Here is a 16,722-nt window from a genome sequence, read left to right on the forward strand (position 1 = left end):
AGTCTTACAGTTAATTCCTTCAAAAATCAAGTTTGTATAAAATAAATTGTTTCTTCTTGTTTCTCTTTTTAAATTCCAACATATGTCGACAACTTTTTAAATCATTCTCCTGAGAATTCCACAATTTTACACCAAAAACAGACATGCACATTTGTTTTAAAGTTGTCTGTGCCATTTGATGTTTAAAATCATGTCGTCTACTATGATTTTCATTATCAGAAGTAAACACAAACAACCTTTATAAGTCCTCTGGAAGAATTTTGTTTCTGGCTTTCAACATAAACAACAGTCTGTAATTTAATTTAACACTTTATTAATTTAAATAAAGTTGGCTAATTTATTTTCAAATATTTTTTCTAATATTTTTTGAAAATTGAGATAGAAGTGATATTGGTCTGTAATAAAATTATATTCATCACCAGTTTTAAAAAGAGGAATGACTTTAGCCATTTTCATCATATCTGGAAAGACTCCCATTTTAAAAGAAAGATTAATTATGTCACGAATTGGTTTAATTAACACAATCTATGGTATGCTTTACTATTTTCATTTCAATACCATCACTATCCGTTGATGTCTTACTTTTTAACTTATGAACCACAGATAATAAATCATTTTCAGCCACCTCCACAAAAAACATCGACTGCAAAACCCCATTTCCCCCGTCCAGGCCTCTTTTAACTGTCCATTAACTCTTGGTATTTCCTTTGCCAAGCTAGGTCCTACATTTACAAAAACAAATTTGTTGACAAGCTCCTCACAGCATGAATTTTTATCTGCTATGCATGATGTCATTATCACAGAATAATGCAACAGCCATTGGATGGATGTGCATGCATGGACTTTGGCGATGATCCAGATTAAGATCGGGATCTTTTTAAATAATTGTAACTTTAAGAGTTGCAAAACACATATACAATTAAAGTTAGGATAACATCCCCACTTTTACTTTGACAACTATTCTTCTGGTCTCTAATGCACATATCATATCTTGAGTATTTTCGCTCCTCTTCTTGCTCACTTGCTTGTGCTTCTACCGGTGAACATCAATCTTGCTGCTCTTCCTATTATCACATACATTGAATTTTTGCTGGAATTTTTCTTGTTCAATATTTGTAACTGTGTCTTCATCTGCAGGCCATGTCAGTCTCTGAGACTTGGTATGTTATCAAAGACCATGGCACCAACTACTGCAACCTGTATAACCTTCTGGAAGGTGAGATCAAACAGCAACACAGTGATGAGTTTTTTTCGCCCTTTTACCAGCCACTCATTTTACATTGAATGCTTTATTTGTTTGATTTTACTTAGACTTTAACACTGAGCCGGTGTGTTTTCTTGTTTTCTTAACATGAATGGTTCCTGAATTATATGAGGGCAGCGCAGGAGGTAGCGCTGTTGCCTCACAGCAACAATGTTCCGGGATCTTTTCCTTTCTATATGGAGTTTGTTTAATCTCACTCTGTCTGTGTGGCTTCTCTTCGGTTGCCCTCGCTTCCTCCCACCTTGACATGCAACTTGGGTGAATTGGTCACCCCAAATTGTCCGTATAGTGTGAGCATGCGTGGCAATTCGTCTTTCATGTGGCCCTGCGATGGGCTGATGTACCCGGCCTCATGCTGTTAGCCAGCTGACATGTCAAACGAGGTTTGAGAAGTATTAGACCAGCATACATTTAAGATAAACATGAGGGCTCTCCTCTGCCTTCTTCTGTTCTTCTCCTCTGTTGGGCCTGACACCGACCCAGTTTTACATTTTTAAATACATAAAAGAATCAGATATACGTTTGTTTATTGTATCAAGACTTTGATTTTGTGAGGAACTTCTATTTAAAATTATGAAATGTTCTAGTGAAAATTATGACCTTTGGGCTGTTAGGTTCGGTTTCAATCCAGTTATAAACAAGATTAGAAAACAACAAGTGCCCGAACTGAACTCAAAACACACTCAACAGCCCACAGAAAGCTCTTCCTGCAACCACATGAGCTACTGCAAATGCCATCAGAATAACCCCTGTGATAAGAGTTTGTGACATCAAGACATGTTTTCATCTGATATGATATGTGATATGCTGCACTCCATTCGTTTGTAGCAGAGCCGGCCCTAGCCATTTTGGTGCCCTAGGCGAGATTATGATTTTGCGCCCCCCCCCCCCCCCCCCCCCATACACGGCAAACATTATATATATAAAACATTAATAACAACAGCCATATGATGGACCTTAAAAGTTTAATTATTCTTCAAAACAACTAGCACACGCTATACAATACAAATAATAATTAAATAATAATAATAATAAAATAAATAAATAAACAGAAATAAAACAGGGTTACTGTTCAGATTAAGAGGAAATTAAAAGTCCTGACAGCTTCCACACAAACAATGCAAAACAGATACAGAGCAAATAATTTTGATTCCTGGCTCCGGCACAAGTGTCCACTGTTGTTGTGTCCTTGGGCAAGACACTTCACCCACATTGCCTGTGTGAATGTAGTGAGCGAGTGAAAGTCGGTGGTGGTCAGTAGGGCAAATTGGGAGCCTCGCTCCTGCCCGTCTGCCCCAGGGCAGATGTGTCTACAAAAGTAGCTTCACCACCACCAAGTATGGAGTGAATGAATAATGCACAATGTAAAGCTTCTTTGGGTGCCTTGAAAAGCACTATATAAATCTTTATTATTATTATTATTATTTAGCTGATGTGGCAGTAGTATAAAATAGTACACAGCATTATCATGCAGTATAATGACCAGTACTGTGCACGTTGAAGATGAAGATAAATACTTCATGCCTGTTTGCCCTGTCATTTTGTGTTTGAACAGGAAGTGGTCTAACTGAAGCCAGAGGTTATCGAGAGGTCACCAGTGACTTCCTGTGTACACAGCGCTCCTCAGCCAACTGCTCAGTCTACTGACCTGATATGCTGCATTGAGCAGAAATAACCACACAAAATCACAACAGGCCAAGAATAAACCATGTGCCATCTTTAAAACTTGTATTTGCCTTTTTTTTCATGGCTATAAAACTTGTCTGGGCAGACTGTAATAAAATCAACATTACAATACATACATTTCTTAATTCTTTCAGTGCCAGCCATTTTCAGCTCAGCTATATGCTGAGAGCCCCTGTTTTCGCACATTTTGCATTATTTTCAAGCCCGACAGTATATTTTGAACTATGACTATGCAAACACCGAACCTATCAAATGATAGATTAAAGTCTCTACTTCCTACCATTTTTGGTTCTGGAGTTATAGGCCAGAATTCAATGTGAGGGTTGGCAGTGAATGTCTTGGTTTAGATCGGGGGAAGGGTTATTCCCCCTTCCTAAAGTAAAAAATCGTTGATTTCTCCATCCCGTACTGCAGCAAGATCCGAGACATGAATGCCATTTTTATATTTGGCGAATATTTCTTTCTTTAATTAAACAGTTGTTCTCTCTACTTTCCTCTTTTCTTTTCCAGTAGTATTACTGCTGCCTTTCTTTGGATCCATGACTAAGAGCTAAAGAGAGCAATCAATTATGATAGCAAGCAACTGTTACTGCCCCTAGTCCCCCGATCACTACTGGCACCACTGTTGCCTTCACTCCCCACATTTTCTCAGCTCTTCCTTCCTCGAGCTTTTCATGTTCTTAATTCCTGATGCTGCTATCACTTGGGATTGCTACATCTACCACTACCGCCGTATTCTGAATATAATATATAATAATAATTATATATATATATAATTCTACAAAGGGGGGCGGCACGGTGGCTCAGTGTTGCTGTTGCGTCACAGCAAGAAGGTTCCGAGTTCATTTCCTTTCTGTGTGGTAGTGTTGTAATTTTTTACGGTCTTGGACAGGGTGGACTCTGGATTTTTTTTGTTCGACACCGGCCGAGACCAGACCAGCACTGCCACAATCTACCACTGTAAACAGTATAACAGGAATCAGTTGTGTAATATATATCACTTTATTATAACAACAGATAATAAAAAAATACTGTATAATGAGTTATGGGCATAAAAGTATAAAGGTAAGTAAAATTTGAAATCTATGTCCCCAGTGAACAATAAGAGGATCACCCACGAAGTTGAAACAATGAGCAAATAGGCTGAAAGCACCAGAAAACACAACAAAAAAACACATTAACAAGAAAAACAAATTCTTGCAGAAAGTTTGTAAAAGACAATAAAGGTATTATTGTTGCAGTAAGGGTAAATAGAAACAATATGCTTTACTCTATTTTATTGATTATTGACAAAGATATTTGTAAGTCTGACACACTTGCTGTAAAATGTAAGAAGTGATTTCTGTGCAGCTTCAGTAATGCCGTCCTTGATATCAATGAAACGAACAGCATATGTTTGATTTGGAATCACATGAGATGGAAGGAGTAAAAGGGATTCGTGTACTCTTGCATGGAATTTAAAATGATGACCAAAGAAACAGACCTTGGACAACATAAACTTTGACTGCTGTTCTGTAAACATTTAGATATATTCTTACAGGATCATCGGAAAAGACATCACAGTACAATTTAATGTTTTTTATTAGGTGTAAAATATTAAATATTCAAGGGAGTTTAGTGTTAGGTGCTGAATCAGGTCGGTCAGGTTCATTAAATTACAAGATCCAGACCAAAAGATTTTTCAGAATCATTGCAAGCAACAGCCATCACTGAGAGAACCTTCATAATTTCTTCGGGCTGAAATTTCAGCCGCTGTAGGTTGCTTCTATTGAGAGGTCCGCTCTGTGTAGAGCACGGGTGGGCAATTTTTCCCATGGGGCCACATGAGAAACAGAAAATATTCTGGAGGGCCTGGCCAAAAGGCTGAACTCAATTCTGCATAATATTATTTGTATTTCTTTATAGAAAGGCAGTAAATAGCATTGTTTTGACAAGCTTGTAAGAATGTTATAATTAAGCAATGAAAAATTGAGGTTGCCTTACAAAAAATGTATTTATTCAATTAAATTTCTCAAAACAATGGTAAAATAAATGTGAACGTTTTACCATTTGTGACTCATATTCGTGAACATTTTCGCTCACATTTACTCTAAAACACGTTGTTGAGTTTAATATACTGTTGGAAAGTTGTGTGAAGGTCACAGAAACATCATATTGAACTGTCACTGAATGCAGTTTTAGTCCATGCATGAGGTAAAATTAGAAAATGTGTTTATTTTATAATTTCCAATTAACCTTACAGGGCCGGTCAGAGTCAACCAAAGGGCCGTATGCGGCCCTGGGGCCATACAATGCCCAGGTCTTGTGTAGAGGCTAATTGTGCATGTCTTTTTTTTTCTGCATAGTTGCCCCTCATTATCTACAAAGTTTTTCTGGCACTCTCTGCTACATTTCTCATATTGTCATCAAAACATTTATATAATTCCTCACAGTCTTCTTCATTTTATGTAGCAGCTTCCCATTCTTGGTCATCATTAATTAGGGTATGGCTCATTGAACTTCTTCTTTTCTTATAAGGCTTATAAGAATCCTGACTTTTTACATGCTTCCCCACAGATCATAATATAATGCTTTTTCTTCCTTGAGAACATCCAGCTCGTCTGTCCATGCCATCTAATCCAAGTGATGACTGTCTGGAGGACTTTACATTCATGACGCTGTTGGGGCGAGACATGGCAACTCTATATATGGACTGTTGAGATCCAGGACAACAGAGAACACTGCATGGCTATTGTCCTCGTAGGGCCGGAGCTCAGTGATGCATCATTGTTCCACGTAGAGAGACTCTGAGTTCAGAGCAGAGCAGATACTGCTCCTCCAACAGTCTGTGCATCCTCTAATTAAAAACAGAGAATTATAATTAGAACACATCCAGTAAAACAAATCACCTTACTTAATTTATGCAGAACAGAAACGTTAAGAGGATTGGGATTAACAAAAATTAAGTGATTTGTTGAATTTAAAAGTGATTTGAGTCACAGCTCAAAATCATCAATACATATTTAAAGGATGTGGTCTCAAAGGTGGAAGTAACAAAAACTGTTAAAATGGGTTCTGATGTCAAGTACATTGTACATTTTACTTGACAATGTACCTTGCTGCCATTAGCGCCTATAAACAATAATTCTGTTTATCAGCGGGGGGCTAGCGGGAGGTCTGGCTCCTATTAATACCAGACTTCTACGCTACCATGATGACAGTGGCAGCAATACTGTTTTTAGATGCGCAATTAGTGTTTATTGCATGAGAAAAAGACAAGAAGAGATGGAGATTCAATTAAATAAAATGTTATTTCTATAGCGCCAGATCACAACAGAAAGTTATCTCGAGGCACTTTACAGGAGTAGCAGGGAAAGACCTGCAAGGAAGACCGAACAAAACTTGACCCACAAGCCCAAGCACTTTTGCAACGGAGGCAAGGAAAAACTTCCCTGTTGGTCAGCAAATATCACCTGAACGAGCGTTGGCACTAATCTGTCAAAACATTTGTATCATAAAACCTACCAGGTTCCATTGGAATCTGAAGCAGCGTGTTTCCACCATCATCTTGAGTTGAGTGCTTCGTGCTGGCAGTTTGTTGCGAAATGTGGATATGTTTAGCAAATCGAATTACAGCATACAACTCCTACATTAATGCCACCTTTTAATTCACATGTATTTTCATCACAGTAAATTTGGTCATATTTTTTTGTTACTTCCACCCCTCATATTTCTTTTTCAAACTATTCTTCATATACTCTAAAAAGGCTAATCGGATCTGATTGTGAATTTGTTATTCTGTTAAAACGTTTTCCTGCTCACATTGGAAAGATGGCAAAGTACAACCACAAGTTTCACCACAGGGCCAACATAGAAAAACAAACACACTCTGGAATGGAGGAACCCATGTAGAAAAGTTCTCAGTGGATTGGTACCAAGGACCTTCTTGCCATGTGGCTACAGCACTACCATGTCCCTGATATATAATCAAATGAGGATAATTATAATGCAGTTTATGAATGAATGCTCTGGTGAGTGTACTTTACCATTTTCAATCTATCATCATAGAGGTGAGCAAGTCCATTCAACTGCATTTTCAACTCTCCAGCCTCTTGTTTCACTGCTCGTCTCAGCTCCTCGATGTCCCAAAGTGCCTCCCTAAACACACACACACAAACAATGATTGTCATGTTCATGTTTTTTCTTGTTGTATTTTTTGCTTTCATGCCCTGCCTTTATTTGTTTCATTGTTCAGGCTTGAAGAAGCCAACAGGACAACATTGTCCGCAAAAAGCAAATATGAAATCCTGTGGTCCCCAAACCAGACCTCCTCTGGCCCCTTGCTGCGCCTAGAAATTCAGTCCAAAAAGATTATGAAAAGGACTGGTGATAAAGGGCAGCCCTGCCAGAGTCCACATGCAAGTGGAATAGGTTTGATTTACTGCCAGCACTTGAACCATGCTCTGACTTTGGTCATACGTCTTCTCCAAATCCACAAAACACATGTGAGCGAAGTCCCAAGAACCTTTGAGCACCTGATGGAGGGCGTAGAGTTAGTCCAATGTTCCACAACCGGGACAAAAACCACATCGTTCCTCCTGCAGCTGAGGTTTGACTATTGGTCTGATCCTCTTCTCCAGCACCCTGGAATAAACTTTCCACGGGAGGCTGAGGAGTGTGATCCACCTGTAGTTGGAGCACACCCTCTGTTCCCCCTTTCTTGAAAAGATCAACAATGGACCCTTCCCCTATGGTTCGCTCGGCGGATGGTGAGTCCACCGGAGGTCGGACCCACGTCAACCTTGCGGGCTGAGAAAGCCACAAGGCACCCACCTGCAAGCCCCGACCCCAGACCTGGCTCCAGGGTGGAGCCCCGGTTATACCATACCGGGCAACATCACAGTCCTTGATTTTAATTCTTTCATCTGGGTTTTCGAACTTTGTCATGAGACCCCAGGTGGATCAACTCCTGCACCACAAAGCTAAGGTGGCAGTTCAAGGGCGAGTAACACTATGAATAACTAATAAAACACTGAATAATGACTGTACTTAGATCTAATTTGTTCTTATTTATTTGCCTCAGCAGGTGAGAGAGAGTTCAACCATAATATGCCATGCTGTCCATCATCTAAGAATCATAATGTCAGGATCCTAGTGTTTGTTTGCTTTTGTTTTCTCCCCTTGGTGTGTGTTGGTCTGGAGCTGGGTGGAGCCGGAGTCACCACTCACCGGCACCCCTGCCAGCCATCAGCAATCAAGCCACCTTCACTCCACTCTGGATATAACACTGGCCCAGTTCACAACTCATCGCCAGATTGCTAGTGATGTTTCCTACCTTCAAGCGTTCCAAATTGCTCTACCATGTTTTGACCCTGTCTGATTCCTGGATTCTGTCTCTTTGCCTGCCCCTTGGGATCTGTCGATTCGTATTACCTGGTTTGTGACCTCTGCCTGATATTTGGAACTGCCTCATTGCTTGCCCCTATCAAAGAGAGAATGCTACGAGCACTAGGACGTAACTGCTAAGGAAGGACAGAGAGTTCCAGCGAGTGGATAGCACAAATGGATGTGAATGGCCCAGATCTTTCACTGACATTGGACACGGGGGTGCAGCTAAATATCTTGCCAATGAAATACTTTTATAAAGTGAAGAAAAAAAGGGGTTAAATCTCTCCATGTCAAATTTGAACTTTTAGTTTTGACAGTGGCCTGTGATTGGATTTAAATGTAAGTGGTTGTTTTGATATGAAATAAAATTCCAAGCTCTTGGTCACTATCGCAATCGTCACTTGCTCCGGTTATTGATCACGGATGTAAATGTTTTTGAATGGAGAGGATGAATTGGTTGATTGGCTTCCCCTGAAACAGCAATTGTTTTTTAACAAAGTGAATGATTGAATGAATGAATGCATCCATCCATCCAAACAGAAATTACCTGTCCTGGTCAGAGAGAATGATGTAAGCCGCATTCTGGTCTTCAGACACCTGCTCCTCCATACTGGCAAATACAGAGCTAAACTGCTGCAGACACAATATCAGCTCCTCCAAATCCCCCATAGAGCTCTGTGAAAAACATCAAAGTAAGTGACCATGTAAGTAATGTACAATATATTATATATGCATATCACATCTTTAACACTTTCAGTCAAACATAGAGGATTTTTAGGTGCATGTGTCTTTGTGCATTCTTCCTGTGTAGTAGTTGTACTACTACTATGCCTACTACTACTACTACTACTACAAATAATAATTTTAATAATTACTTTCTTTTCAGTGCACATGTGCCGAGACGTATAGCAGCCTGTAACAGCGACTTTTGTGAAAGTAATTTTTCAGTAATTGGTGTTCTGGTCCAGAGTTTGCGCAGTGTATTAGCAGCAGTAAAACTAATATAATCATGCAGTGCAAAGAGAACAGTGGAAGTTACCGGTTGTAAAATGTTCATGAGTCTGAGACAGAACTTTTGATTGTTCTTGGGTCTGATTCAGTATTATTCAGTGTTCATGAGTCTCATAGGAGCGGGGAAGAAGCTGTTCTTGTTGTGGGAAGGGAGAGGGTCAAAGAGTCCGTGTCCAGGGTCAGAAGGGTCGGCTGTGATCCGACCTGCACGCCTCCGAGTCCTGGAGACATACAGGTCCTGGAGGGATGGCAGCTTGCAGCCGATCACCTTCTCCGCAGCACGTACAATGCGCTGCAGTCTGTGTCTGAGGTGAGGATGGACTCAACGATGGAGATGTAGCTCGTTGAAGCTTGCTAAACCTGTAGCAAGCACGACTAAGATCTGGACTAGTGAGGCTGTTGAGGAGTTCCCGCTCCCTGGGACGTATTCAGGGCTGCTACAGACAACCTGGATGAGTACACAAACACTGTGACTTCATGGATCAGCTACAATGAGGAGCGCATTGTACCAACGAGCACCAGGGTGAGTTATGCTAATGACAAACTCTGGTTTACCTCGAAGCTCAGCCAGATTAGACGAGAGAAAGAGGCAGCACGCATGAGCGGTGACAAGGACAGATACAGGGAAGTGAAGTACAGGTTTAGCAGGTAGCTGAAGAATGCTAAATCAGCATATTCACGGAGACTCCAGCAGCAGTTCTCTGCTAATGACCCTGCAGTATGGAGGGGACTGAGGGTCATAACCAACTATAAGCCCAAAGCCCCCAGAGATCTGAATGCACATGCTGCTTCGATCATGCTTGTCGATAACACAATCTTCAAAGATGAGAAACATGGTCCCGATGTCATCTTTGTGCTCTCCGATGTCCAACTTGGACCAAGTACAATGGCTAGACGGGCGTCATCTGTGTCGGAGAACCTAACGGAGCAACTGGATCTTGCTAATATCATTAGTTGAGCTGTGCTGGCGCTGTTTATCGACTCGTCACACTGGATGCTAAACCACCTGCCTGGCCAGCAACAACACACTTTTCCATCAGAAAACAAAGTTCAAAACATCATGGATGCATCCTCGCTCCAAACTGTGGCATCTCATCGACTATGTCATTGTCCGCTCCAGAGACCACCGTGATGTCATCAACACCAGAGCAATGACCAGTGCAGATGACTGCTGGACTGACCACTGCCTTATTCACTTCATAATGTCTATCCGCTTAATGCGGAAAAGGAGGATGCAGAAAAGGCAGAGCTAAACCTCGAGCTGCTGGATGATACCACCTACCAACAACAGCTGCAGGATGCTCTTGGCGCTGCCTTGCCCAAACAGTATCCGGAGGATACTGAAACACACTGGAGCACACTTTCCACTGCCATCATGAACTCCTGCAAAAACATCCTCATTCACAAAAAGCGGAGACATCAAGACTAGTATGATGAGAATGACACAGAAATTCAACAACCCATTGACATCAAGCGGCAAACTTTCATAACCTGACAGAATAACATTCTCTGCAATGTTAAAAGAGCAGCCCATGCTAAACAAAGGCATCTGTCCAAACGCTAGTTAGGAAACTGAAGAACCAGTGGTGGACAACAAAGGCTCTGGAGATTCAACAACTTGCTGACTCTGGAGATATGATTCTTCGATGCCACAAAAGCGGTATATGGCCCCAGCTACCGCTGCCTGACCCCTCTTCGCTCTATAGATGGGCTTATGCTGCTGAAGGACAAGGAGGCAATCGCAAAAAGGTGGAAAAAGCATTCTGAGGATCTCTTAAACAGGGACACAATTCCCGAGATGGAGGCTCTTAACATACTCCCTCAACAGCCCATAATTGAAAGCAAGGGAGAACCACTTAGCCTGGATGAGGTGCAGGATGCCATTAGGAAGATGAGAAACAACAAGGCTGCTGGGCCAGACAGCATCCCAGCATAAGTCCTGAAGAAAGGCGGACCAATCATCTTAAACACATCCATGCCCTGCTTCTCAAAATATGGGAAGAAGAGAACATCTCTGCACAGCTTAGGGATGCCTTAATTGTCTCCATATTCAAGAGGGGAGACAAGGCGTGAATTACCGTGGCATCTCCTGTCCACCAGAGGGAAAGCCCTTGCTCGGGTCTTGGCCGACAGACTCACCCCCTGTCAGAAAGCATCCTTCCTGAGTCTAAGAGTGGATTTCGCCGAAGCAGGGGCACCACAGACATGATTTTCATCACTCGACAACTGCAAGGAAAATGCCGTGAACAAGATCAACCATTATACATGGCCTTCATAGACCTCACCAAAGCCTTTGACTCAGTAAACCGTCAGGCCCTTTGGCTGGTTCTGGCAAAGATTGGCTGCCCTGACAAACACATCCGGGTACTGAGACTGCTGCATGACAATATGTCAGCCACGGTACTCAGTGGCAGTGGGCACGAAACGGAACCCTTCAGGGTTGTCAGGGGAGTCAAGCAGGGATGTGTCATTGCTCCATCATTATTCTCCATCTTTGTTGCTACTATACTCCATCTCATAAGTGAACATCTGCCACAGGGAGTCTACAATTATGTACAGAACCAACGGTAAACTCCCCAACATTAACGAATTTAGGGCTAAAGGTCGAACCACCACCACTTTCATCATGGAGCTGCAGAAAGAAGAGGTTTAAGGATAACATCAAGACAAACATGAAGAAGTGCCACATAGACCTTAAATCTTGGGAAGACATGGCAACAGCAAGGGCAACCTGGAGAAACCTTGTTTGTGAGGGTGCTGCATAGTACAACAATGACCTCCGCCATGCCGCACAAGAGAAGCGCAGGATCAGGAAGGAGAGAGTAACCACCAAACAGGTCCAACCCAAACCCACATTGGGTCCAGAATTGGCCTATAAGCCCACCTGAAGACCCACAAAGACCAAGAAGGAGGACAGTCATGCTCGACTACGAGAGACCGCCAATGAGTATAGTCGTATAGTATAGTAGTATACTAGGATTGCTAGAATTAAACATATTTATTTTAGAGGTTTAACATTTCAGTAAAAGTAAAGGACAATAATTACTTGTCTTTCCTGTACTTTGAATTACCAGTTATTTTAAGTGATATTTATGGATGTAATGAATTACCGGTAGGGTAAATGAAAGAAAGAAAACACAAGCATTAAGGATCGCATCTACACAGGCTCCACACGCAAATGAGATACTCATATGCTAATTTGATAACAAGGAGAGATGTTAACCAGCTCAACAGCGTTGGCCATCCGGCTAAAGGGACACGAGGAGGTAGAGGGTGGGAGACCAAACAAGATGTTCTCCACTGAACCACAGTCTGATCTTTACTCTCGATACCTTAGACATTTTGTATGATTGACCAGCTAATTATTTTTGCCTTCCCTCGTCGAGAACGAAGCGTGTAGGTGGTGGTTTGCTTCTTGTGCTGTGGATAGGACAGGCAAACTCATGTTTGTCTGTCTATGTGTGGATATATCTCCACCAACCAGAGATAGGTAGGTAGGTGATAGACAGACAGACATTTCTGTAAATAAATTAAAATAAGAATACACTACTGAGAGTGTAGTATTACTTACAGGGACGCTTCCCAGATACTGTTGTTTCCTACAGCACTGAGTAGAACTGGTACAATGATGGTCAGAGTCACTGGTGCAATTACATGCCACAGTTGCAGGTTGGCTGCCCTTCCAAAGCATCTCGTCATGTTCAGTTCCATTCCGGTCAGCCTCCTTATCGGGTGTCAGCCCTTCATTTCCAGAGCCCTTATCCACACCACGGCTGTTTCTGACCACCCCACAGAAACTGTGAGGCGACTCCCACTCATTAGGCAGCAGAAGGGTGGATGGATATGAAGAAAATGTAAGTGTGGTTGCTTGTGCCAATTCTGATGCACCTTTGGATACAGTTACTCTGTTTTGCCATGTATGAGAAGTAGCATGTGAATAGGTCTTGGCGAGATTGTAATGTTGAAGCTGAAAGTCTGTCCATGACTGCACTGCACAGAAAGGTGTCGATTTGTCCAACTGGAGAGTAGTAGAGAGAAGGGTGCATTTTGAGTCTGTCGTGTAGGGAATATCCTTTCTGTGGACAATATGAGATGATAGGGATGGAGACATCTGGACAGAATTGAGGTCTGGAGCTGCAGAGGGAGATCGGGACAGGGCTGGACTCAAGTAAGAGGTCTTATCTGAGGAAGCAGTCTGGTTAGTGCCCATTGTTGTTGAAGATGAGACAGGAAAAGACATCACATGGGTTGTCGAAAAACTAACAGAAGTTGGCCTTACATACCACAAAGAATTCCCCGGGGAACTATTTGATGCTTCAAGGTTGTGTTCAGGGACAGGGATTGAATCGCAGACTTCAATAGGTTCAGCCCAATAGACGAGCCTTTCGGTATCAATCTGCTGAAAAATTGCCTCCACCGCTCCATTTTCACCATCTGAACCATCCAGGACGAATTTGACATCACAGATGTCAGATGCATTATCTAAACTCTCAATCTCAGTTAGATCGTCTAAGATCCTGTCCTCACAATTATTTTCCGTTATGAGCTGGGCCTCTGGAACATCATTATGTAAAACGAGAAGCGATTCATTTTCCGGTCTGTTTGTTGTCATTTGACATAGTTTTCTTAACTCGGGGGGTTCCACTGGATGCTCATGGAAACTACACATGGTGGCCTGTGGCTCTTCTTCTGTCGAGTAATCTACACCAATGAGTGATATACAGCTTTCTGATGGAGTGGTAGAGTCCTTTTCATGTGAACTGCAAACATCCCCCTCTTTGGTTTGAACATTGTCACCATCTTTGTGACCCTTGACCCCTCCTTTGACATTAACCTGAAACGTATCTTTCAAAAAGCACTGATTACCTTGAACATTGGAGGCTATAGATGAGTTTGTGGCATCATCAAGTTGGGAGATTGACTGCTCTGTTCGGTCTGAAATTATTTTTACCTTTATTCGACTATCCTGATCATGCAATTCTGATGAAAATGAATGATAAACTGGAATGAAATCCTTTTGAGACAGGCAGGAGCGAGACAGGGGTGTTTCTTCCACGCTCGCTTGCTTATCAGTAGGTGGATCAGACAGATCGCTCTCACCTGATATTGGGATGAAAGGATTATTTTGACTGTTCTCTGGACTCTGTGAGACCGATTCAAATTCTGGAGGAAATACTAAAGGTGATAGACAATTAGACAAATTGCCGTCAGAGCCACAGCAGGTAGCGGGGTTGGGGGGTGAATGCGATGAGGGATTTTCATCATCAGTTTCTGTCCACCTTTCCATGAATGAGGAAGTTTGAATTGGGCATGTTGTCGGGGAAAATATTGCAGGAGATGGTCGAGTTGGAAGTTGAAAGCGAGTTACATTCTGTGGGAAGGAGGCGCAAAAAGGAGGTGAAGATTGACCATTATCAGGTGGCTTCTCTATCTTTGACTTTGGCTGGTAAGGAGATTTGACGTCACCAGGACATGACACCGATGACGAGAACAGGAGCAAAAGAGATCTTGGTTTCTCACTGCTCTTCCCTGACAGGTCAACCAGAGCCTGCAATCAAAAGGATCAAACAGATAGATTATACAGGCCGTTAAATTAAACATGGATGTGTTTGTGTGTGCGTGTGACGTGCAGTCAGAGAAGGCAGGTGAGGTTGTGTGTAAAGTCTCAGACAATAGTATCATTTTATAATGCTGTGTTGGAGACTTGCCTTATCTATTTTGACGATACATTCCTTGCTGGCTATGATAGGAGGACCTTTGCTATTGAGACAAGGTCTGACTGCTCCTTCCGTGACGACACCAGTAGCCATGTGAGACCGGAAATTAGGATCTGGATCAGCTCCTTGGTCCTCTTTCAGAGCACTCAGAAAAAACGTCTCAAGTTTCTCTCCTTTGAAGAGGACTATTTCTTCTCTAAGGCTGGGCGGATGTTGCAGTGAATCAGATGCAGCACAGCGAGGAGAGGCTAAAGCAGGTCTGGTCGAGTTTGGGATATTGTGGCGAATGTGGCTAACTGACATCTTTGACGCTCTTCTGAACAGCATGGCAATATGCCTTCTCCTCTCCTGGGCATTGGGAAGCCGGTCTTTCCCCTGGGGAGCTTTGATAGGGGAGCAGGAAACAACCCCCATCAAAGAGGTGAATGCTGTCGTTACTTGCTGGAAAACCTCAAGCTGTCTAAAACGACCTAAAAACAACAGAGAAGACAAAGAGTTGAAAAAGATTCATTGATCTGGGAGAAGTTCTCCCGGGGGTGGGAGTTGAAGACCGCACTGACAGAGAGCTCTGCTCGACATTCCCAGCAGACCCTCAAAACATGCTTGGGCCTGCCGAGTCTGCCAACTCCAACTCACCACCAGGTAGTGATCAGTTGACAGCTCTGCCCATCTCTTCACCCGAGTGTCCAAGACATGCGGCCGGAGGTCCGATGACACGGCAATAAAGGTGATCATTGACCTCCGGCCGTGGGTGTTGTAAAATGAGACATGAGAATTGTCATCGTTGGAGCCACCACTGAGAGAATACACACATTGTGGTATACCATTTGTTTTTTGGCTTTTTTTTCCTTTTTTTACATGGATACAATTTATCACTCTAAATGGTAAATGGACTTTCTACACCTTTCTAAAAGTTGCAAGGTGCTGCCAGGCCCCATGGGAGCAATCTGGGGTTCAGTGTCTTGCCCAAGGACAGTCAAAGCTGGGATTTGAACCACCTACCCACGGACCACCGGACTACCCACTCTACCAACTGAGCCACGGCCGCCACCAACCGTGCCGAACGTTAGACTTACTGCTGACATGTGGATTTTCAATGTCAAAACGGTTCCTCTGGGCCTCCAGAAACACCTGGAGGTCTATTCCCCTCGCCTGAGATGGACGATTGATGAATCGAACTGGAATGCGTCCAGAGAGCTCATGTTCATCAGTGCCAAAGCCCAGGTCCAGGAGAACCTCCTCTGGGTCCTCATTCCACAGTTTGGTCATGTCCATCACTCTGCCAGCAAGAGAAGCATATAGAATTGAATAGACAGCATCTAACCTGAGTGATGCAGAGTGATCTGCAGCTCCCGAGCAGAGCGCTTCTTAACCACAATTTGCATGCAGTTTGAATGGGCTGACGTCACTGCAGGGCTGGGCAAGAATACAATTATCTTCTTTATAGCAGACGTCAGAGTAAAGCCTTTGATTAAACATAAACTTCATATTTTAATCGGAATATTTTATTTTTAACAAAATAGTTTTCGAGAAGGTTATCTGAAAATATGACACTCCTCAACCAATGATTATTCCTAGCAACAACAGGACACACACCAGCGATGGGCAGCAGCGACTGTAAATCTGCCTTTCCTTTGTAACTAATCTCCTTTCTAAGATATTACATGCACCATCAGC

The sequence above is a fragment of the Brachionichthys hirsutus genome, chromosome 14 (genome assembly GCF_040956055.1).
Source record: "Brachionichthys hirsutus isolate HB-005 chromosome 14, CSIRO-AGI_Bhir_v1, whole genome shotgun sequence".
Lineage (NCBI taxonomy): Eukaryota > Metazoa > Chordata > Actinopteri > Lophiiformes > Brachionichthyidae > Brachionichthys > Brachionichthys hirsutus.